Genomic DNA, 23,755 nt, shown 5'->3' on the forward strand with positions numbered 1-23,755 from the left:
TTTTTGAGTTCTTGAGTATTAGCAACTAGTGATGGGAATAACGGCGTTACTTGTAAATAACTCATGAAAGAATAAAGTTACGTTGAAACCAAGCACACCATTGTTTTTCTTGTGACATTACCAATACGTTTGATGTGTCACATGGCCCTCTTCCTATTGAAAAAACAAAAGTTGTATCCAAGATGGCCGACTTCTAAATGGCCACCGTGGTCACCACCCATCTTGAGGAGTTTGCCCCCTCACATATACTAATGTGCCACAAACAGGACTTTAATATCACCAACCATTCCCATGTTATTACGGTGTATCCATATAAATGGCCCACCCTGTATTCTGATTGTGATTGTTTCAGATTGTGGATCTCATTTTGCGTCTTGAGTATGGAAGGACTTCTGGATCTCTCTTGGTTATTCTCTCCTCTGGTCTCCATCCTCAGACCAGCCAACAAGAGAGGATGAACCAAGAGCTGGAGATGGCCCTGTTTTCTCCAATCCTTCCGCTTGGAGCAATCAGCTCCCCTGGATTGAATATGTGCAAAATTTCCCGACCTCTGCCACTGGTCTCTTACCCTTTGAGTCTTCCTTAGGTTATCGGCTGCCATTGTTTCCATCCATTGAAGGTGATTGCACTGTTCCATCTATCCAGCACCATCACCGCAGGTGTCTTCTGCCCGGAAAGCAGCAAGACCGGCCCTGTTGCACACCAAGGAGCAGAATAAGCGACTTGCCAACCGACACTCAGTGTTGGGGAGTAACGGAATACATGTACCACGTTACGTATTTAAAATACAAAATATGAGTAACTGTATTCCGTTACAGTTACCATTTAAAAAGGTGGTATTCAGAATACAGTTACTTTGTTAAAATAAATGGATTACACTGCGGTATTTTTCTGTTTCATATTGTCGCGGGTCAGGACTGTTTGGGTTTTGTTTGACAGCTACGTTCTGTTGTTCCAGGCGGCAGCGTTACGGTTGCCATGGTTACAGGGCGACGCTCTCTCTCTCTCTCTCTGCGACTGTGTGCTTCCTGGGTGAGAGAGCGCCTTTTCGTTGTTGTTGTTGTTGTTGTTGTGCTAAGCTAACAGGCAGAATGCTACAAGCATAGCTCTAAAGAATGTAGCATCATGGGCAGTGTAGTCCGTGTTGCAGGGAGAATGGACTGCATACACGTTATGTGTCTGTGAGTGAGGAGGGAGAAAAAGGGGAGTGGAAAGGTACGAGTTGTCATCGAGGAAAAACGGGAGCTGGAAGCATGTAAATATAATAATAACCACTGCAGCCAAGAAGAGTGCCTGACGAGCCCAGTTGTAAGTAAGCTATTAAGACTCGACTGTACACCGTGTTCGTGTTTTCCTCTGAAACAATAAGTTCCGTTGGAGCAGCCTTTCAACGCCTCTCTCTGTCTCTGCTAGCAAAGTTGACCCACACAACAAAGTAAAGCTATTTTTCAGCTACGAGCCGACAGGGACCCCGCCGTATTAGTCAGAGGTCCCTTTACTACAGTTCGGAGTCGTGGACTTCAGTAACAGTAATAAATCACAGCAATAGTACATTCACGTTGTTGTAAAAAGCATGATAATATATTAAGTAATCCAAAGTATTCAGAATACGTTACTGTCATTGAGTAACGTAACGGAATACGTTACAGAATACATTTTGGGGCATGTATTTTGTAATCTGTAATGGAATACATTTTAAAAGTAACCTTCCCAACACTGCCGACACTGAAACCAGGAACCCCAATACCGACTAGGTCAGAAAGTCTGGCTTTAAGTCCCATTAAGCTCTGAATCATAGAAACTTTCTCCCCAAGGATCTTGTAAATGGAAACCTTGGATTTATCTCTGACCTATGATTTTGTAAATTGTTACCTTCTCGTGAGCATTGTATGTAATCTCATTAAATCTGTTCTCCTGAGTCCGCATTTTCAATCTGTCTGGGCTTATAACGGAGCATTGGATATGACAGATCCTGTGCAGAGTTAAAACAAAAAAAGGATTCAGGTCTAAAGCCCACTACAGATAACATGATAAGAAATAAAGAATGCAGAATCATAAAGACAAAGATCAATAATATGAAACAAGAAAGCATTCAAACTATGATCCCTCGCCCCCACTCTATGCCATCTCAACCAGTACAAATGGACTGGTTCTGTTTTTACTCTGAGTGGGAGCACTCTACTCTACTTGCCTCATTCACACTTTTTTCTATGTGCTTTCTGTCTAATATTTACACACATTTTTACTCTGATGCATCCATCAGAGAGCAACATGGTCTCAGTATCGTGCCCAAGGATATTTGCAGACTGGGATTGAACCACCAACCTCCTGGTTAGTAGGTGACCTGCTGAGCTACAGCCACCCCTAACCCCTAGTTTCTATCACCCCCATGTGCTTGTATGCATGCCTGACAACACTGGGCCGTGCTCCTAATGAGATGACAGATGGCAGCCTGGGGGATCTCCTCCTAGGTCTCGACTAGGACATCCCTGACCTTCTGGACAACCTGAGGTGCAACCTTGTGGTGTCAGATTGGGTTTAGATCAGGCAACCAGAAGGGCCAGTGAGTGATATCCCTTCCTTTGTCCTCAGTCTACATAATCCTGCCAGATGAGACCAGACATTGTTGTGCACCAGGAGAAACTCAGAAACCACTACACCAATGTAGGAGTGAGAAGAGCTGACTCTTCAGCTGCTGCCTCTCAGCACTGCTAAGAGTAGGTAAGGCTGGGGCTTTATTTTTATGAGGATACCATGTGACCAAGCATAGACAGATTAGGGTCATAACATGAACTGAAAGTAGAACGGGGGACAGACAATCCGAAGGCAACCAATGTAGTGGTACAACCAAGTATACAGAGCAAGAGAGATGGGAAGACATCTAAGAACCACTCACACGTCCATGCAGCTGAGCTTACTCTGTCTCCTCCAGTTAGCCTCATATATGTTCCCCAGTATTAATAAATGCATAAACATAAGATTTACAAAAATACTGAGAGGAAATGCTGACCTACAGACAAACCATTCATATTTGCTAAACAGGGCTTAAAATGAAAGCTCTGAGTGAGACTAAATGGGGGGTCGTCTCATTCTCAGAGCTGCCCTTCCCCTTCCTTTCATATATCTGAAGTATAATTATTCAGTTCCTCTACATTGTGGACCCAGTTTCAACCTCTACTGTCCTGGATTATCATGTGAAAAGACACATCTCTCAGCAGGCTGAATCTTCAATTGGGAACAGATGTTTCTCCCTCCCTGGGAAATGATTTGCTTCTCAGTGACAGAGGGCGGCAGCCCCTGCTTTATTACTCACACAAAAAGCCTCTTAAATGACAACATTCAAAGGAAATATAGGCCTATATTCATTCTTTCAATTTGGGGCCAAGTGGTATAAAAATAATTAAACAGAGTGAGCGAGCTGCTGGTGGTGCTGTGAAAGTGTCTTCAGCCATTCACAAGCAAAGCTGAATGCATGTGTTGCTTCTCTTGTCTGTTTGACTTTTGACATTTTTACAAAGTGAATTCAGTCCAATAGCACAGCTCAGTGTAGCTCAAGATCTTATGAATCACCACAACATGAACTACGGGACATTTGAAGAACCCTCAGGTATCTGTCGTCACTCTCACTGACTACTTTGAAAATCAAAATAACATTCCTCGCAAGAGTCCGATTACCGACACAGAAGCTCTACAACATCCTTGCCCTAGGTTCTGTGATTTAATAAGAAATTATCAACCAGTCAATATAAAAATGTGTCTATTATTATTATTATTATTATTATTATCATTATTATTATTATTATTATTATTATTATTATTATCATTATTATTATTATTATTATTATCATTATTATTATTATTATTATTATCATTAAGAGATACAAAAACAGTGAAATACTGATAGCGAGTCTCATTATTATGGATGAATAAGCGCTGTCATGATAATAGGTTTTCCTCACATAGTTATCATGGCAAACAGAATTCATGAAAGAGGGAAGGCTGCCCAACACTGATCACTCTGACCACTGACCCTCTAGTTTCAAGATATTCAAAGTTATGATTTTCAGTGTCCTGGGTTCTATTAGTTTTACTTCTATTTCCGTAAATATTTAATGTTCCTTTTATTTCTTATTCTGATCATTGTTTATTCTTGATTGTCACATTTCTAATTATCTCGAGTCTTAGTTCTTTGTTGTAGTTTTTGGTTATTCTCTTGCTGTTTTCTTGGCCTTCCCCGGGTGCCCTTCTACACCGGTTTTGTATCATTACTGTTTAAATATGTCCTGATTTACTTTGGCACTCTTTTGTCATTTGTGCTTTGTATTAACTTGTACTTCCCTGCTGTGGTCCCCACCCATTTCTGTTTCCTACATTGTCTCTTTAGCTTTTCTAATGATTATCTCATTGTGTATTCCAATTGTCCATCTTGGTTAGGAAGGTTCCTAAATGATAGAAGTGATCTGGAAGCATCTGCATGATGGCCATAATAAGGTTTGTTCTGATCTTCAAATAAAGAAAGGAGCTTCAATGCTTCCTTTATCACTGGACCATTCTTTACCATTCTTTACAAAATGGGCGGAGAAAACACTGTCCCATAATTCATTGCGTCAGATCATTCAATCATTCATAAAAAAAACTGATGAAATAAACAAAGTGGCGCAGATCATGTAAATGTTCATTATAACTTCGGATGGGAATTGAGAACCAGTTCCTGTAGAGAACTTCTGGAACTCCTACTAACTACTATACAACAGGCCAGTTCCTTGGAATTGTTAGTCTGCTTTACTATCGATTGTGCTCCAGTTGCACTTGCCCTACAATCAGCTAATTTCACTGTGTGTGTCAGAGGAAGGCAACCGGGCGTTATCTACAGCATGGATATGGACATCACTTTGAATTTGATTACAGAAGGATGCGGGCATGATGGTAAAGTGGAAACTGCATCCAGGACAGAATAAATGCTTCATGCTGCAAACACAATTTCAGCTCTCTGCAAGCATCTGCACAGCTAGCATGCTAACGCTAAGCTACAGTGACGTTAAAGCTGAATGAATGCTAACCCCAGTCCAGCAGCCAGAACCTGAACTTCAACGGGTAAGAAACGGATGGGCTGCAGGCTTCACTTCTACCTGTCCATTTTTCTAAAGTAGACTCACCTGGTGTTTGCTTTTAAGTCTCTTTGTGCTGGTTTTCATCTTTGCCTCTGTGTCATCCGTTTTATCAGTTAAAGAGAAAGAGCATATGTGTGTCGTCATTAGGATGGGGTTTGTGTTGGTTTGTGGCCTGGAGCCTAGGTGTATACATTATATACTATAATATGGTTATTATACTATATTCTCAGAAATGTTCTGTGTGAAATATGTGATATATTTACTTTTTTTGAGTAACAACCCAACACTGGTCACAACAGAGTGGGGAAAAATCTCCAACAGGCACAAACATTTGATCGCACAGTATGCAATCAGTTTTCATGAATACAGTGTCTTTGATATGATTAGAGATGATGGTGAATCTCAACACTGAGCCACTTAGAACACAATAAGGAAACAAATCAATAAGTAATATTGATAACTGAATCAGAATTGCTAAATTCTTATTATTTCCCGTCCCTAATTACAACTGCCTTCTGGGTTTCATGCCACAACATGATGATATATTTTTATATTTTTAACACCAGCCTGCGAAACAACAGCTGAACTGCTGTAATAAAAACAACTCTTTTTTGAGTTATTCCTGCATGAAGGACATAGATTTGTATAAGCTCTCTAAAGACTATATTACCTGATCAAAGTGTGTGTACATTATTGTCTTTTGCTGTAATGCAGCGTTTATAATGATCATAAATACATTTTTACTTCAGGTGAGCTGGGATAAGTGATGGATGGAGGAAATTTTACTGCCGTCACAGAAGTCCTAAACAGGTAGGCAGAAAGGAGTTCTGCTGGATCACAGCAGGTATATAGGGCTTTGGAGCGTGATGTCACGGGGGGTGGGCGTGGAAAGGATTTTGGCCCGATCCGCCATTTTGGGGGTCTAGCGCAAGTGAAAAGGGAGCGAAGTCACACACAACAGCCATGGTTCGTATTTGCTGTGTGGTCGGCTGCAATGTTCGATCACACGACCGGCAAGAGAATAAGGTTGAAAATGGTTTATCTTTTCATTCTTTCCCAACCTGGAAGCAACACGAGGCAGCTCGTGTATCGATGTTACCAAACGAAGGCGTCTAGCCTGGATAGCAGCTGTGAGATGAGCTGACGTGCAGTTCTCTTCCATCTCCAAATATCTGTTGGTGCTCCAGACATTTTCATTCCGGTAAGTTCTAAATATGTTCATATCTTTATAGCCTATTAGTTTTATTTTCTATGCGCTCTGAGCTCATAGCAAATTAGAACAAACATCCTACTGAGTGATTTTGCAGAACTACCTTCTATCTATAGAGATGCTAATTATTTGGCATTATTGCAGCAAACCAGCCCATGAAATGGATGAAACATCGTGACTGGGTTCCAGCGCTACACAAGGGACCTGCTTCAAACAAACCACCATGCCAATCAGATTACTTCTTCCATGTGAGGGTGAAGAGGTGACCCTTCTGGATAAGATGGTGAAGGTTTGCTGCGTTTGGTGAACAGTGTGATAATAAAACCAGGGAAAATGAAACCTGCTCCTGTTAAATATTCTTAAGTCTTGTGCTGTTAAAATTGCTGTATTTTTTCAAAAGATACAGTAAATAATGTTAGTAGTGGGTGATGTCATGTAAACACTCATGATTTTGTGTAAACATTTTGTCATTTGTAAACTATGGATTCTACATTGTAACTGATGTGATGTTCTATAAGGTGGTTTCAATAAAAAAAAAAAAGAGGCAAAAATTAGTTTGTTTCTTTATTCAACTTTTGAACAGTGGGACTCAGTCAGTACATATTCAGTAAATGCTAATTATTTACACGGCAGTGCACTACAGGCATAAATCTAGACCCCTAGATAAAACATTATGGGTCATTCCCACAACCCACAGCTTTACTGTGTTCCAGCAAAGTATCCAATAGCAGTGACAACTCCTCCAAAGTAGCAGGTGGGGTTTTTCTGTTTTGAGGACGGCTCCTTTTACCTGTCACTACAGATGGTCTGTTTAGGTTTTGATCAAGAGCCTTTTTTTGGGCAGCTGAAGAGGAGAAGTCTATCTTATGGCCAACCTCTGGCTGTATCTTGGTCATATTACCCAGCAAAACCCAGTATGCAGGTTCATCTGTAACAGTCCTTGTGCCACGGATCAACACTGTTGCTTCTACTTTAAACAGAAGAGCAGCGACATGGCTGCAGGTCTCGGTGACTCCGGCCTTACAGGTGCAGTGGGCGGCTTCAACCTTCCCTGTGATGCTCACAGTGACCCATGGCTGCAATGCTGGTTCATTCAGTCTTAGAGTGCAGGACCTGAAACACACACAGACAAAGTTCATTTAAAGACAAGAACTAATGAGCCAAGGCCGACATAAATGTGTTTTATCTACTTTATCATAAATGTAACAAAGTGTTTAGAAAGTTAGCACATACATGTAATTTTTCATTTTTTTATGTGTCCATCTATAGAGCGCTGCATGTTATAGTGTAAATCTGCCTGCAGAAAATGAACCTAAAGTATGTACCGGTAATGCAAGGATGTCATCACTTTAGAGATGGAGAAAGCATAAAGTGACAATTATGAATCACTTAATATGATAAGGAGATTCTGCAGGTCATTGATCAATATATAAAATTAAAATAAATTGTATTTTTAGTGACACAAGATACAAACATGGAAGCAAGATGTTTAATTAGGATTATTTATAATAAATATGAATAAATTAGTGCAATTTCTTTAACCATAAAGAATAACTAAATCCTTCAGGACAGTGTCTCATCAATGCACTGAACTCACTATGTTATCCCTCTAACAGCCTCCACATGTTCTCACTGTAATTTCCCCTCATGAATGAATTTATGCTGCACTAATCTGAATGTTTGCAAGGAAATCAAACGCATTTCACTCGCAGTACTCGAGCTGACTTACCTTTGCTTGAATGACGACTTGTACACGCTGATTCCACAGATAAGGTACGAAAATATGTCAGGCTACGTCAGTAGTGGTTGGTCTTCAGGGTTTCTACTCCACGGCCCTATTTCATACTGGTCCACATTTCCAATGCACGCTATTTTCTGCAAGTACCGCTGCTTCGCCTCTGAATGAAATCGGTCTCTATACAGTTCATTCTCTTTTGAGCTGCTTTTAAGCATCTTTCTTGTAGTCATCATTCCAACACAGTGTGTTTGGTTTGATTCGTAGACCCCGAAAATGGCGCTGCGCTCCCATAATGCATTGCGGCGTGACGTCAACTCCAAAGCCCTATAGAAGAAAATAAGATAGATTTAATTTTATAGGCTACAGGGCGAATTTGTCAGTTATTTTGATGCAGCAGTTGCAGGATGATCAGTTAACGGTGCTCTATATACACTGCTAAAAAAACCAAAGGGAACACTTAAATAACACAATGTAATTTAAGTATATATTCTTAGTGCTTATTTGCTGATTGTAAACTAGGTCACAGGTTGACAGGAAACTGCATGCCTTTGTAGAGCATATGAGGTGCAGACAGAAAGTGAAACTAAGCAGAGTGTTTGATCGAAGCTTAAAGTGTACTTGACGTGTAGAGGAAGTATATAATAATCAGGCTGGCTGCTGCTGCTTCAGACCTGAGCTGTGTGCTCAGTCTCCATTTCCGGAAATGTAAAATAAAGATCATTTTTAGTTAGACCACTTTGAGCCTTGAGTTTTTCTTCACCGCCAAAAGAATGCAAAGAACTGAATTTAATAAAGTCAATCACACGTCTGTGAAATCCAACTGTTCACTTAGGAAGCAACACTGATTGACAATCAGTTTCACATGCTGTTATGCAAATAGACAACAGGTGGAAATTATAGGCAATCAGCAAGACATCCCCAATAAAGGAGCAGTTCTGTGGTGGTGACCACAGACTGCTTCTCAGTACCTATGCTTTCTGGCTGATGTTTTGGTCACTTTTGAATGTTGGTGGTGATTGCACTCTAGTGTAGCATGAGACGGAGTCTACAACCCACGCAAGTGGCTCAGGGAGTGCAGCTCATCCAGGATGGCACATCAATGCGAACTTTGGCAAGAACGTTTGCTGTGTCTGTCAGTGTAGTGTCCAGAGCATGGAGGCGCTACCAAGAGAGAGGCCAGTACTTCAGGAGATGTGGAGGAGGCCGTAGGAGGGCAACAACCCAGCAGCAGGACCGCTACCTCCTCCTTTGTGCAAGAAGGAACAGGAGGAGCCAGAGCCCTGCAAAATGACCTCCAGCAGGCCACAAATGTGCATGTGTCTGCTCAAACGGTCAGAAACAGACTCCATGAGGGCTCGACATCCACAAGTGGGGGTTGTGCTTACAGCCCAACACCGTGCAGGACATTTGGCAATTGCCAGAGAACACCAAGATTGGCAACTTCACCACTGGCGCCCTGTGCTCTTCACAGATGAAAGCAGGTTCACACTGAGCACATGTGACAGACGTGACAGAGTGTGGAGACGCCGTGTAGAACATACTGCTGCCTGCAACGTCCTCCAGCATGACCGGTTTGGCAGTGTGTCATTAATGGTGTGGGGTGGCATTTCTTTGGGGGGCTGCACAGCCCTCCATGTGCTCGCCAGAGGTATCCTGACTGCCATTGGGTACCGAGATGAAATCCTCAGACCCCTTGTGAGATGTCTGCTGGTGTGGGTGGCCCTGGGTTTCCCCTAATGCAAGACAATGCTAGACCTCATGTAGCTGGAGTGTGTCAGCAAGACGAAAGCATTGATGCAGCAGGTGTTCAGAAAAAATGTGTCTCAGCTGTTCCGATACTCCTGACATACTCCTGGTTTTCCTTTAAGCAGCAGTTGTCTTTCTCTCCTGGATTGGCTGGAGCTTTCTTTAGGTGCCTTCCCAGCATTGACAAATGTCCAGCTGGTATAACCACATTTACTCAGAGCCTTCCTGATGTGATGTTCTTCTGCTTCCCTGGCCGCTGTGTCAGTGGGGATGGTGTTCGGAGGCCATTTACGTGAAAAGGGAAAGTCAATCTCTGAATCGTGGAGGGCACCTCAGGGTACATCTGTCCCCATCTTACAATCCTGTGATTGCAGCCATTCCCCAACTCAATGTGACTCATAGACATTGATCAGTGGTCGTTGATCATTGTTCATGAGAAATTGCATATTAATGATCAAGGAACTGACCTTGGAACTGGAACTGGCAAATGTTCGACCATTCAGACTGCTTGTGGTGAGGCTAGGGGCACAATGGATGATATTACATTGTTGAGCAAAAATATCATCCATTAAACTTTGTTCTCAACCTGAATGAATTAAAGCTTGAAGAGCTCACTCATCTTGGTCAAAACAGATGGCGGCAGGCAGTAGCATACAGGACAATCAAGATAAGCGGTTACACAAGGTTATATAGCGTTTTTAGTAGATAAACGTGAATAGCTTAAACATGAATTGAGCTGCACTTTGGGGAAGCCCTCAATGGGGACTGCAGCGACTCCCGCTAATTAGAAGCGAAAGAACTGAAAAAGGGGAGGGAGGGGCACGAGAACGAACAGCTTGTAAAACTGGGGTGTCATATATAAGAAGTGGAAGGGGCATCTTTGGAGGTGTGGTCCCGCTCCTGAAATTCAGATAATTTATCTCCAAATGTTAGAAGGTTTCTTCAAGGAGCTACTTCTAGATTTCAGAGCCTGTACTTTGTTACTTTTACTTGAGGGAACGGATACCTCTTTGCCTTGTTGCAGAAAAAACTGATTTAAATTCTCATTTGTTTAACATTTGTTCAAAATTCAACGTTTGTTGACAAGACAGATTATGTATGGGACATGCAGGTTTATACTGGGAAACCGGCAGACAATGATCCTGAAGCGAACCAAGTGAAGTTCGTGGTTCTGGAGATTGAGTGGAGGTTTCAAGACACTTTGGATGATAATTTCTTCATCTGCTATGCTCTTGGTGAGGAGCTGTCAGAAGCAAGTGTCATTTTGGCATCACTTCCTCCGTACACAAATAAAACATGCCCAGTCACTTTTGACAGGTGTTACTTTATGCGACTGTATGAAAATTTTAAATGGTTAAAAAAAACAAATGTTCTTGGTAACGTTGAGCCAAGTATTCATATTGTGATAAAAAATATACTATGTTTAACCAGATTATTTGTTATAGTCAAATATGAAGATGATGTTTTTAGAACTCGAATTCAAGGTGTATAAGCTTGGATCAATGAGACATACAGCCCACAAATAACAATAAGAAGTTCAGAAACTCAAGTTGATAAATAGATCTAACACAACAAGTGCTGATAATATATCAATTATTACAATTTTTATGATGACTGGGAACACAAAATCCTACTAAACATTGGATGTTGGATAGACGTGCAGATCATCTATTTTGAATGATGGCTATTTTGAGTCAGTGACCAATTCTGGACATCTATCTGGACGTCCAATGATGACCCAACTTGGACATCAATATGACATCCAACATTCGAATTACTGGACTGGGTAATTTTTTTGGAGTGGAGGTCATGGCAGACCAATCCCCAGCTACCAAGACTGGCAACTGGGGCATTGAATGTCACCTCTCTGGTGGGGAAGGAGCCTGAGTTAATGTGTGAGGTTGAGAGGTACCGGCTAGATATAGTCGGGATCACCTCAACGCATGGCTTGGGCTCTGGAACCAGTCTCCTGGAGAGGGGACAGTCTCAGTCTGGAGTTGCCCCTGGTTAGAGGCGACGGGCTGGGGTGGGTATTCTAATATCCTCTCGGCTTGCTGCTGGGGATGTTGGGGTTTCTCCCAGTGGACGAGTGGGTTTGTTCCCTTCGCCTTCGGATCAGGGAACGGGTCCTGACTGTTGAGTGTTCTTATGTGCTGAGTGGCTGTGCTGGGAACGCCTAGCAGATGCCTTTGTCCGCGAGATCTTCAACTCACACCTTCGGCAGAGCTTCAACAGCATTCCGAGGGAGACTGGGGGCACTGAGTCCAAATAGACCATGTTCAGCACCTCCATTGCCGAAGCTGCTGCACTGAGCTGCAGTTGCAAGGTACTGTATTTTCACGACCATAAGGCGCACTTAAAAGTCTTAGATTTTCTTCAAAAAGTACGGCGCGCCCTATAGCGCAGTGCGCCCTGTGTGTTGTAAGGAGGACGTAGTAGAGAACACCATGAGAACGCTAAAGGGTGAAGTGTGGGGGCAACCCTGAAAATGGCAAAGAGACACGCTTATGAAGCACAGTTTAAACTGAAGGCCATCAGCTACGCGGAGGAACATGGAAATCGAGCAGCGGCGAGAGAATTTAAGATTAACGAATCGATGGTTCGCAAATGGAGGAAGCTAGAAAACAAGCTCCGGCAGGTCAAGAAAACGCAGCTGAGTTTCCGCGGACATAAGGCGAGGTGGCCCGAGTTGGAGGAAAGACTCGAGCGGTGGATCATCGAGCAAAGAACGAGCGGGAGAAGCGTTTCGACGGTCACCATTCGGCTAAAAGCAGTTTCACTTTCACTTTTTATGAAACGGTGCCATTTTTCCATCCGGACCAGGACTACGGTAGCGCAGCAACTTCCAGCGGATTATAAGGAAAAGCTGGCCATCTTCCGCTCCTACTGCAGCAAACACATCAGCGACAAAAACATCCAGCCCAGCCACATCACAAACATGGACGAGGTCCCGCTCACTTTTGACATCCCGGTGAGTCACACTGTGGAGAAGAAGGGGACCAGCATGGTAGCGATACGCACAACGGGGTATGAAAAGTCTTCTTTTACTGTTGTGCTTGGCTGCCATGCTAATGGACAGAAACTGCCGCCTATGGTGATTTTTAAGCGAAAGACTTTGCCTAAAGAGAAGTTTCCAGCAGAAATCATCATTAAGGCAAATGAAAAGGGCTGGATGGATGAGGAAATGATGAAAGACTGGCTGAGGGAGGTGTATGTAAGGAGACCAGGTGGTTTTTTCCACGCAGTTTCACTAAGAGTGGAAGGCAGCGCCGGGCGAGTTACGCCACAATTTGCCAATGGATTGTAGATGCTTGGGCTAACATGTCTGCTGGCACTGTTGTTCGAGCTTTCGCAAAAGCCGGCATCATTTCCGAGGAGCCGCACGGCACGGAAAGTGACTCTGACAGTGAAGACAGTGAACCTGGCATGTTTGATGGAGATTTAGCGCAGCTGTTCAATTCAGACACAGAGGATGAGGACTCCGATGGGTTTGATTGATGATAAAAACGTGAGTACCAAACTTTGTTTAGCTCCTGCTTTATTTTTAAATACGCACACTTGTATGCTTGTGTGTTGTTGATGATGACGATTACCGGCAATAGAAATGTGAGTAAGGTACCGAATTCAGGTTTGCTCCCGCTTTATTTTTAAATACGCATACAGTACTTGTATGCGCCCTATGATCCAGTGCGCCTTATGTGTGTGTTAAATACAGTAATGGCACACATAACTGAGACTGCGCCTTTTAGTACAGTGCGTCTTATGGTCGTGAAAATACGGTAGTTGGTGCCTGTCAAGGTGGTAATCCCCAAACCAAATAGTGGACATCAGAGGTGAGGGGAGCCACTAAGCTGAAGGAGTCCTACCGGGCATGGTTAGCTTGTGGGACTCCCGAGGCAGCTGATAGGAAGCGACAGGCCAAGCAGAAGGCGGCGTGAGCGGTGGCTGAAGCAAAGACTAGGGTGTGGGAGGAGTTCAGAGAGGCCATGGAAAAAGACTTTCGGACTGCCTCAAAAAGATTCTGGCAAACGGTCAGGCGACTCAGGAGGGGAAAGCGTTTTACCTACACTTTGTATAGTGTGGGTGGAGTGCTACTGACTTCGACTGAGAAAATTGTCAGGCGGTGGAAGGAATACTTTGAGGACCTCCTCAATCCCACTGGCACGTCTTCCATGGCGGAAGCAGAGTCTGGGGACGAAGGAGATGACCCGCCAATCTCTAGGGGCGAGGTCACTGAGGCAGTTAAACAACTCCTTGGTGGCAGAGCCCCTGGTGTGGACAGTCCTACAACATCCTGAAGGCTCTGGATGTTGTAGGACTGTCTTGGTTGACACGTCTCTACAATGTTGCGTGGAGATCAGGGGCAGTACCCCAGACCGGGAGTGGTGGTCCCCATCTTTAAGAAAGGGGACCGGAGGGTGTGTTCTAACTACAGGGAAATCACACTCCTCAGTCTCCCTGGGAAAGTCTATGCCAGGGTGCTGGAAAGGAGAGTTAGTCGAACCTCGGATACAGGAGGAACAATGCGGTTTTTGTCCTGGTCGTGGAACACTGGACCAGCTCTTTATCCTCTCAAGGATACTTGAGAGTGCATGGGAGTTTGCCCAACCAGTCTACATGTGTTTTGTGGACTTGGAGAAGGCATTCGTCTGTGTCCCTGTGGGAGGTGCTGCGGGAGTATGGGGTGTCTGGCCCATTGCTACGGGCCATTCACTCCTCATACAACCGTTGCAAGAGCTTGGTCCACATAGCCAGCAATAATTCGGACTCGTTCCTGGTGGGTGATGGTCTCCACCAGGGCTGCCCTTTGTCACCGATTCTGTTCATAATTTTTATGGGCAGAATTTCTAGGCGCAGCCAAGTGGCAGAAGGCTTCCACTTGGGTGGTCTCAGGATATCATCTCTGCTTTTTGCAGATGACGTGGTTCTGTTGGCTTCTTCAGGTGATGGCCTCAAGCTCGCCTTGGATGTCCCACCAGGAGGAGGCCCCGGAACAGACAAAGGACATGCTGGAGAGATTATGTCTCTCGGCTGGCCTGGAAACACCTTGGTGTTCCCCCCGACAAGCTGGAGGAGGTAGCTGGGGAGAGGGAGGTCTGGGCTTCTCTGCTTGGGCTGCTGCCCCTACGACCCGGCCCCGGATAAGCGGAAGAAAATGGACGAATGGATTGATGGATGGATGAATGTGTGGATGGATGGAGGGTATTCTCTTTTATTTTGAAAAGGTTTGTAAGAGGAAGTAAATGTGGTTATGAGATTTAAAAAAAAACAAAAACTATGTTTTTCAACTCCACCCACATTATTTCTTTATTACTCGTGGATGCTATTTTATTTTTAAATTTGTAATTATTTAAAAAATGTATCTCTCACTTGTTTCATCATTTCTTTGCTTCAATGAAGTCGACTCTTCTGGTCTCAGATTAGCCAGAATCCTCCAAACTTCTTTTCCTAATCTGGTAATATGATGCATGTGCCGCTGCTGTCAAAATTCAAATCAGTCCACCATGAACAAAACACGCTGCTCCAAGCAGCATCTGCTTCAGCAGACAGCAGCAGCATGGCTGACCAAGATTTCTCCTCCATATAAGGCTCATTATTCATTTTCAGAAACTTCCAAAAATGAAACAGTTTTAGAATGATATTGCTTTTGCTGTCCCCATCAATCAGTGCTTATCAAAATAGTTTCTCCGCCTCACACCTCAAATATTGTTTAATCACTGAAACATCACAGAGCTGAAAGATTCGGGCTGCACGGAGCTGAAGATGAAACAGGTTAGTATTTGCATTGTACTGCTTGGGGTGCAATATGATTTATGGAATATGGCCTGTGCATGGCAGTGATGCAAATGGCTCTTCTCATTTAAAAGCAAACCTCAAAAACAAACAGTATGTGATTGCCACTTACTTCCATTTGTGGGCCTGAAAACAGATTTTCATTGGGAATGGGTTTCTCATTAGCATAGAAATGAATATGATGACAGATAATGAATATATGCCTCCTGATGTTTCACTGCCATCCCAGAATAATCAAGTGTAGAGACACGAGATAAAAAAAAAGAAAGATTGCAATTTCTTCTTTTTCTTTCTCTTTTTTTCATCATGTGTGGATATTAGACTACTGAAAAAGGAGAGAGGGAGGGTTGTTCTTTTGAAGGGTAGAGCAGTGGTAGACAAAGTCAAGGTCAGCCTTAGATAGAGACACGCTTTGCAACTCTATAGCCAATCCTAATCTTTGTGCCTTTCTCTCTCTCTCTCTCTCACACACACACACACACACACACACACACACACACACACACACACACACACACACACACTCTTTCTGTCACACATGCCTGGCTTTGTGGCCGTGGAATGTGTTGTCACATTTGGTTGCTCAGGGTAAGATAAGCTTATTATTAGTTTACAGCGTGCAGTTAAACTGGCAGAAACAGATTCCCGAATATCCAGTTGATTCTGTAAAATCAACAGTCTACAACTATTGTTACTGTTTGACATTAATTTATGACTTTTTACAAAAATAGAATGATTCCTTTAATGAAAGGAGGAAGCTAAATTGTAAGTCGTTTACCTGGTTCAGAATTAAAGTGCACTGCCAGAGCTCAATGCTTCGTGTTTGTGATAAGGATACTGATGGGCTCGGTGAAATATCCGAACAGGGCCTTCACATTTTGTTCACTCGCCTCCTAAGATGCTTTTTTCTTTAATATTTTTAAAAGTCCAGTATTTCCATTCCTGTGTAAATGCTGCAAACTAGGGCTGGGCCATATCATACCGTTCACGGTAACACCGGTGTAATGTTGGGTAATGATAAGAAAATGAAATATTGCGATAGAATATGGGTAAAACGCGCATGCGCAGTGCCTTTGTTTATATACGCACATGGCGTTTTTGTGATTTGTTTCTGATTTCCTGTTTTACTTTGAAAGTTCTTGTCTCATGTCAGCGTGTTCAGTTTTACCGCTCCCCTGTCTCGTTAGCCTAATTTCTCCCAGCTGTGACTCCCTCCTGTTGCCCATTCCCTGATTACTCCCCTGTGTATTTAAGTTTTCCTGTGTTCTCTGTTGTGTTGTACTTTCTCCATGCTGTGTGTTTGTCATGTTCCAGGTTTCCAGCACCTCTGTTTGTGAGTTTTGTCCTGTTTTTGTGAGTCTTATCTTGAGGAGTTTTTCCAGCAATAAAGCTGCGTTTTCTGTTTCTGACAGTCCTGCGTTATGGGTCCTTTCTCCTGCCTGTCTGACACACAGCCCACCATGACATGTTTACTGTAATGTTTATCATTAAATGGTATTTGTTTGCCTTTTTTTTTTTTACGCACTGTTCCTTTAATACATGGTAATTGTGCACAGGGGGAGCGGTTGGGATCAGCTCTGTGGAGTAATGGCGGCTTTAACTAGCTGTGGAGTCAAACAGTTTTCTTACCGTGTTGGGCAGTGTACAGGGACTGATTACTGTGAATTCAAGACTGTCGAAATAAATGTCTACATGTTTGTTTTCAACTACATCGGACTTTGTGGATTATTTTCAAATGCACAAGGACACGTGTACGGCCTGACTATCAGCTAACGCTTCCACTGTAGTAACCACCTCTAGTGAGGAAGGCCCCCTAGCAAGCCCATGAGTTTGAGAGATACCAGCTAGATATAACTGGGTTCATGTCACTGCATGGCTTGAGCTCTGGGACCAGTCTTCTGGAGAGACGCAGTTCTGGTCTGGAGTTGCCCTCGGGTTATTGCCAGTGGACTAGGCAGTTTCTTACCCATGCCCTATGAATGAGTCCTGACTGTTGTTTTCCCCTAGGCACTGAAGGACTGTTCAGAGTCCCTAGACATCGTGGAGTCCCTGGGTGGGGTGCTTGAAGGTGTTCCATTTGGTGACTCTGTCATCCTACTGGGAGACTTAAACACTAACCTGAGATCTGGAGGGGCTGGAATGCTGGACCAGCTCTTTATCATCTTGAAAGAATTTTGAGGGTGAATGAGAGTTTCCCCATGCAGTCTACATGTGTTGGGAGTATGGGTATCCAGCCCATTGACCTATAAAGAATGTAAACATAAAAAAGTCACATAACTAAATGGATGTGAGTCGATTTATAATTTTTATGGAATGTCTTTTTGTTTGTTTTGTATGTTTTTCTGGATTTGTGATTTATATCTGTCTCTTGCTCTCTCCATATATATAAATAGCGAGAGAGAGAGAGAGACATAGATATACCTTTATATATCTACCTTTTCTCTCCATTAAAATGAAACTACCACAATAATTAAAAGACTATTCATTTCTTTGTAAGTGAGCAAAAGTAAAAATTCAGCAGATAAATATTTTTCACACTGCATGTGATATAAAATTGATTTTGGAAAAACTTTTTACAGTCTCTATAGAAAGGAGAAAAGTAAATCATAGTGAACCAACACTGTATGCCAAAAGGTTGATTCTGTTCATCTGGACGATTTCAGTGGGGGAAACGTAATGTCTTATGAACTACTTCCAACCCTTCCGTGACGGGAACACAAGTGAAGAGAGATGTAACATCGTTCGAGACCTTTGTTTCATCTGCCTCCATAATGACACGTCTCACTTTCTCAACAAAATCCAGGGTGTTCTGGATGTGGTGTTCAGAGCTGCCCACCAGCGGGTTGAGGATCGAAGCCAGAAACTTGGAGATGTTATAGGTGACCGAGTACAGACAACTGGTCTTAATCTTTGGTAAACCATACAGACTTGGTGTAGCTTCCCCTGGGTACAGCCTGTGGTATCAGGTCCGGTCAATAGCATTGTCTTGTTCTAACTGCTTCAGGCAATCTATCAGCCTCTTCCTGTAACCACTTCCTGGGTCTTGTTTCAGGGGCTCATGAGTATTTTTGTCACTGATTAGTGACAAAATTTTCTTATGATAGTCTTTCTGGTTTAGCAAAACTGTGCACCTACCCTCGTCTGCCAGAAAGACGATAATGTTGTTATTCCGAAGGATTTGAAACTTTGGTCTGTAGTTGCTCTGCTTCCACGTCTGCAATGTTCAATTTCAATTCTATTTCTATAGCGCCAAATCACAACAACAGTCTCCTCAAGGCGCTTTATATTTTAAGGTAGACTCTACGAGAAAAACCCAACAATCATATGACCCCCTTTGGCGACAGTGGGAAGGAAAAACTCCCTTTTAACAGGAAGAAACCTCCGGCAGAACCAGGCTCAGGGAGGGGCGGGGCCATCTGTTGTGATTGGTTGGGGTGAGAGAAGGAAGACAGGATAAAGACATGCTGTGGAAGAGAGACAGAGGTTAATAACAGATATGATTCAATGCAGAGAGGTCTGTTAACACATAGTGAGTGAGAAAGGTGACTGAAGAAGAAATACTATCCGGTCGTTCAGTCTGACGTCACTAGCCGTGTCTGGGCCTAAACTCCGCTGCAGGTCCATATATCAAACATCACTGTGGCATTACTGAGAGTTGAAAAACTGTCTAAAGTCTTTCATCTTTAATAAAATGATCAGCGTTCTGCTCTACCAGGTGTAACAATTGAGTTTAACATCCAGGCATCCATGAAAACGGAATTTATGACATTTAACGTTAGAAGTTAGCAGGAAGTTAGCTCGCTAGCTTCTATCTAAATACAATGTAGCATGTCCTGACTGCGGGGTTTTGGAAACAAATTCAAACGTACAGCTCTGTTATCACTTCCAGCATAAATGAAGACAGAAAACTAAACAGCAGTGACGTTTGTAGGGTTACTGAAGTTGGGCTAGCTGGTATATAATGATGTGCTACGTGACCGCTAGCGACACAGCTATGTTAGCAGAATATAAACAAGCTAACTTTTTTTCCACTCGATAAAAGTTAACGTGAGTGTTCTCGGTGGTCAGGAACAAATGTAATCGCATGGCAGGATGCTGTAAAAGGACCAAACTTCAGCCAGGAGAACAACTGAGATAATCTATCCACAATACGAGGTTAGTCATTCATATACTGCTGCATGGGCTGGGCTGTAGTTACATCCTAAGGTTTTAAAAACTGAGCTTAAATAAATGATTAGCGGTAATAAAGGGAGGTCAACAGTGATCACTGACTGTTTTAGGAGCTTTTTGAGATCAAATAGAAGAAAATACATAACATTAAACATGTTAACAACACAAAAGCCATATTAAACGCAGACTACTTTAGACCCGGAAGTAGGATTCGTCGCGTCATCACTGAACAACCGGATTAAGTACTTAGTAGTTAATATAACACCCATGTTCTTGTATGCATGCCTGACAACATTGGGTCATGCTCCTAATGAGACGACAGCTGGTCTCTTGGGGGGGATCTCCCTCCAGATCGGGGGCAAGACATCACTAAGCACCTGTACAGTCAGAGCTGCAAACTGGTGGCATCAGATAAACTGAAACATAATGTGTTCTATTGGATTTAGGTCAAGTAAGAGTGGGGGCTAGTCCAGTTGTATCAAGTCCTTCATCCTTCGGGAACTGCACTGACTTTTGTCAGTGGATCCAAAGATTTCATCCTAATACCTAATAGTCAGGATGCCATTGTCTAGCCTGTCACTGTGTTCCTCGATGGATATGTCTCTCCAGACCATGAGTGATCCAGCGCAAAACCGACCATGCTGAACATTGTTACAGGCAGCATAATGTTCTCTGCTGCTTCTTCAGACCTTTTCACATGTGTCACATGTGTACTGGGGGAATTTGCTCTCATCTCCACCAGCTGCATGTGAAAATCACATGCAGCTGGTGGTGTTTCTGCCACTTCTGTTATTCTATGGCAAATGCTACCCAGGATCCACAATGCTGGGCAGTGAGAACCTCAGGCCACCTTCATGAAGTCTATTTCTGATTGTTTGGTCAGAGAAATTCATACTAGTGGCCTACTGGAGGTCATTGTGGTCCCTGGCTCAGCTCATTACTGAGGAAGGCCAGCAGCGGCCTCCATTCCAGGTTATTTTTCATCAGGATAATGCAAAAGTGCAGCTGCTTCTGGGCCTTCTTGACCAGGGCATTGGTATTGTGGGTCCAGGTGAGATCGGAGATGTGGGTTACCAGAAACCTTAAGGGCGAGACAGATTCCACCCGTTATTTTCTGAGCAACAACAGGACAAGTTCTCTACCTCCACCCTGTAAGCTGTCTCACCACGACTAGAGATAAGCCCAACCACAGTGGTCTCCTTGGGATGGTTGGCGATGACGTTGGTTGGTTGGGTTGATGTTGTCATTGAGTCTGTCTATACAAGTCTTTTTGGAGATGGGAATGATACTGGAGGCCTTCAGACAGATGGGAATGGTGCCATAAGTCAGAGATAGGTTGAACAGCCTGGTGAGGATCCCTGCCAGTTGGCAGGCTTTAACCACAGCCCCTGGGATGCCGTCTGGATCGGCAGCTCTCCTGGAGTTCACTGTTCTCCGTCTCCTCCTGACTCCTGTGATTAGCTGTGTCACCCACTGCCGACCTGTCCAGGGTGTACCCTACCTGTCGACCCATGGTAGTTGAATAGGCTTCAGCCCCACCATGACCCTGATATAGATAAACGGAAGAGAATGGATGGATGGGTCATGTTTACCAAAGTGTAGCGCCCTGTCTTCTTTTGACAACAGCCGGTAAACATCCAGGAAATGAGGAGACTAGTTGCTACACTTAATCACACAAGATTGGGAAAATATTCCTCTCTTAAGGACTCAGCTGCTAAATAATCCCGGATCTTCTTTGTTGCAGTTTTTTCTTTCATGACATGCCAAATGTTTTCAGTTTGCTACAGTTGTGTAGCACAGATCAATGCTTTCATATAGATTTTTTGATTTATTCATCAAAAATAACGATAAAAATGCAAATATTTCATTATGAACTCTAATCCTATTAGCAGAATTACATGAATATAAAAATAAATTAACTAATAAATTGTGGTGTGATTTAACTGCAGTGAATTCACTTCAGCTTTTATGTACACTCTAATGACTCAACAATTATTTAGATGTGGAAATATAAATTAATGCAGAACAACTTAGCACACCTATCACACAGCAGCTACAAGCATGGTGTGTAATATAGTTACGAGAGCCTTTAGATTTGCACAGCATGATCGCAACACTGTTTATCAGATACCAGTTCAGACTAATGAGCTACTTATCAAAGAGAGCCTGTCACATCCTCCTCACCTGCCCACTCCACAGTCTGTTCAGAGAACCTGAAATATTATTTGGATGAACTATTACAGTGGAGCCTGAACCGACAGAGAGTGGAGCTCTGCAGCCAGATGTGTACAGCTGTTCACTGAGTGAAGCACACTCACTGGCAGCAACATAAACACATTTTATATTTGGTCAAATAATAAGTTCATTCAATAGACTTGAACTGATGTGTGCTTCTCAGTATGAGTTTTATTTTTTAAATCACAGAAACTATGTAATACTGTACAACAGATTAACAGGGCAGCAGTGCAGAGGCTTCAGAACCTTAATCCTCTGGTTTAAAATATTTCTTCCAGTGACAGTTGTCAGTATTTCCACTGCTGCACAGCAAACAATAACTGTTAATGATTAATTCGGCAAACTTTATTTTCAAATTGGAAACAAATACAGTTTAATACAGTCACTACCACAGTGTAACTCAGCAACGCAGTGACCTGAACGGTTCATCAAAGTCACCAATCGCATTAGGACCCCGCCCTCATTTGGGCCCCGCCTCCAAACTGTCAATAGTAAATTTGCTTGTGAGGATTTCAGAGAGCTTGCTGCGAGAGTCTAAAACTGTAGCAGATCGTGTAAAGGAGACAGTCGCGCGTGCACGAGTGCTTCTTTGTGCAGTTTTGTTAGTTTCCTCAGTTTAGGTTTCTCTTAGTTTCTCTATATGCCCTTCTCCATTCCTCCTGTATCCTGTTCACTTCACAAAACAAATCGCATCTATGTCAGTGCCTGGTTTAGGCCCTTACCTCCACACGGCCTGCGTCGCCAGCCGTGACAGCTTTTGTGTTTACGTGTAGACTAGGAAAATGGAGATTTACTCACGCAACGTCAAAGGCGTGCGCCGTTTTTGATGTCACGCTGTGCGCCACGTTATTGTTTACATGAGATGAATTTCTACAATGGCAGATACAAAATACTGTCACTTGAAATCTCACTATCTGCAGTTTTTACACGCTTACATATACACACAGTTAATGTCCCTCCATTTAGAAAGACCGAGGATCAGAGTGAACACAGATGCTCTCACAACCCTAATGATAGTTATATAAGAGCAGATGCTGCTGGTGCAGTAAGCTGTACGTTGTACGTCCAATGGATGATGATCTGATTAGTCGACTATCAAAATAATCGTTTGTGGCAGCCCTACACCAGAGTAAGACAAACACTCTAACACGTTTCACTTGTGGACAATATAGTTTAGTTCATTTCTGGATTCCTCTGCCGGTCTAACTCCCCTTTCTTCTCTCATGGATCTTGCCTGGTTTCTTGTTTTCTGCTCCCCTTTCCCAGCAAGCTCAGTCTCTCACCCAAGTTGATGTATTTCTCCTGATTGAATAGCTTTCTAACTGATTTTGTGCCTCGCTGTCCTGTCCGGATCTAGCACTTGAGTCCACTTGTTCTTAGCTCAGTAAATCATAAGTCTTCCGTTCTACTTATTCAGACATCAGGATTTTTTTCTTAAGTATTTTTATTCATCTTTTCATGCCTAAAGATGAATAAAAATACTTAAGAAAAAAATCCTGACTGAGGTCACAATGTGTGTTACGGTTAAGTAGCATTTTCAGGTATCTGTACTTCAGTTATTTTGCTACTGTTCTGGTGGATACAGCATCGTCTGTGCAGAAATTAATCTAGTATACCGGACCATCAATGTTCTCTCCGTGGTCATCACAAAGCACCTCCCACGTGGTTTTTACTGCTTCTCTGTATACTAAAAGTTTATACACTGGGAGAAAGCACATCTGATCTTCCCAGGGACAGAAGGGGAGACAAGCT

General features: G+C 43.0%; 1 protein-coding gene across 1 annotated transcript in view; it reads left to right on the top strand.

The window, feature by feature from the left end:
• Window positions 1-1,195: 1,195 nt before the first annotated feature.
• Window positions 1,196-23,755, top strand: part of LOC309716812 (uncharacterized protein) — a 157,193-nt gene continuing 134,633 nt past the window's right edge. The window contains exon 1 of the mRNA XM_082550872.1: window positions 1,196-1,308. The gene's annotated coding sequence lies outside the window, so the exon portion shown is untranslated. The remainder of the gene's footprint in view (window positions 1,309-23,755) is intronic.

The sequence above is a fragment of the Aulonocara stuartgranti genome, assembly GCF_965226115.1.
Source record: "Aulonocara stuartgranti genome assembly, chromosome: 11".
Classification (NCBI taxonomy): domain Eukaryota; kingdom Metazoa; phylum Chordata; class Actinopteri; order Cichliformes; family Cichlidae; genus Aulonocara; species Aulonocara stuartgranti.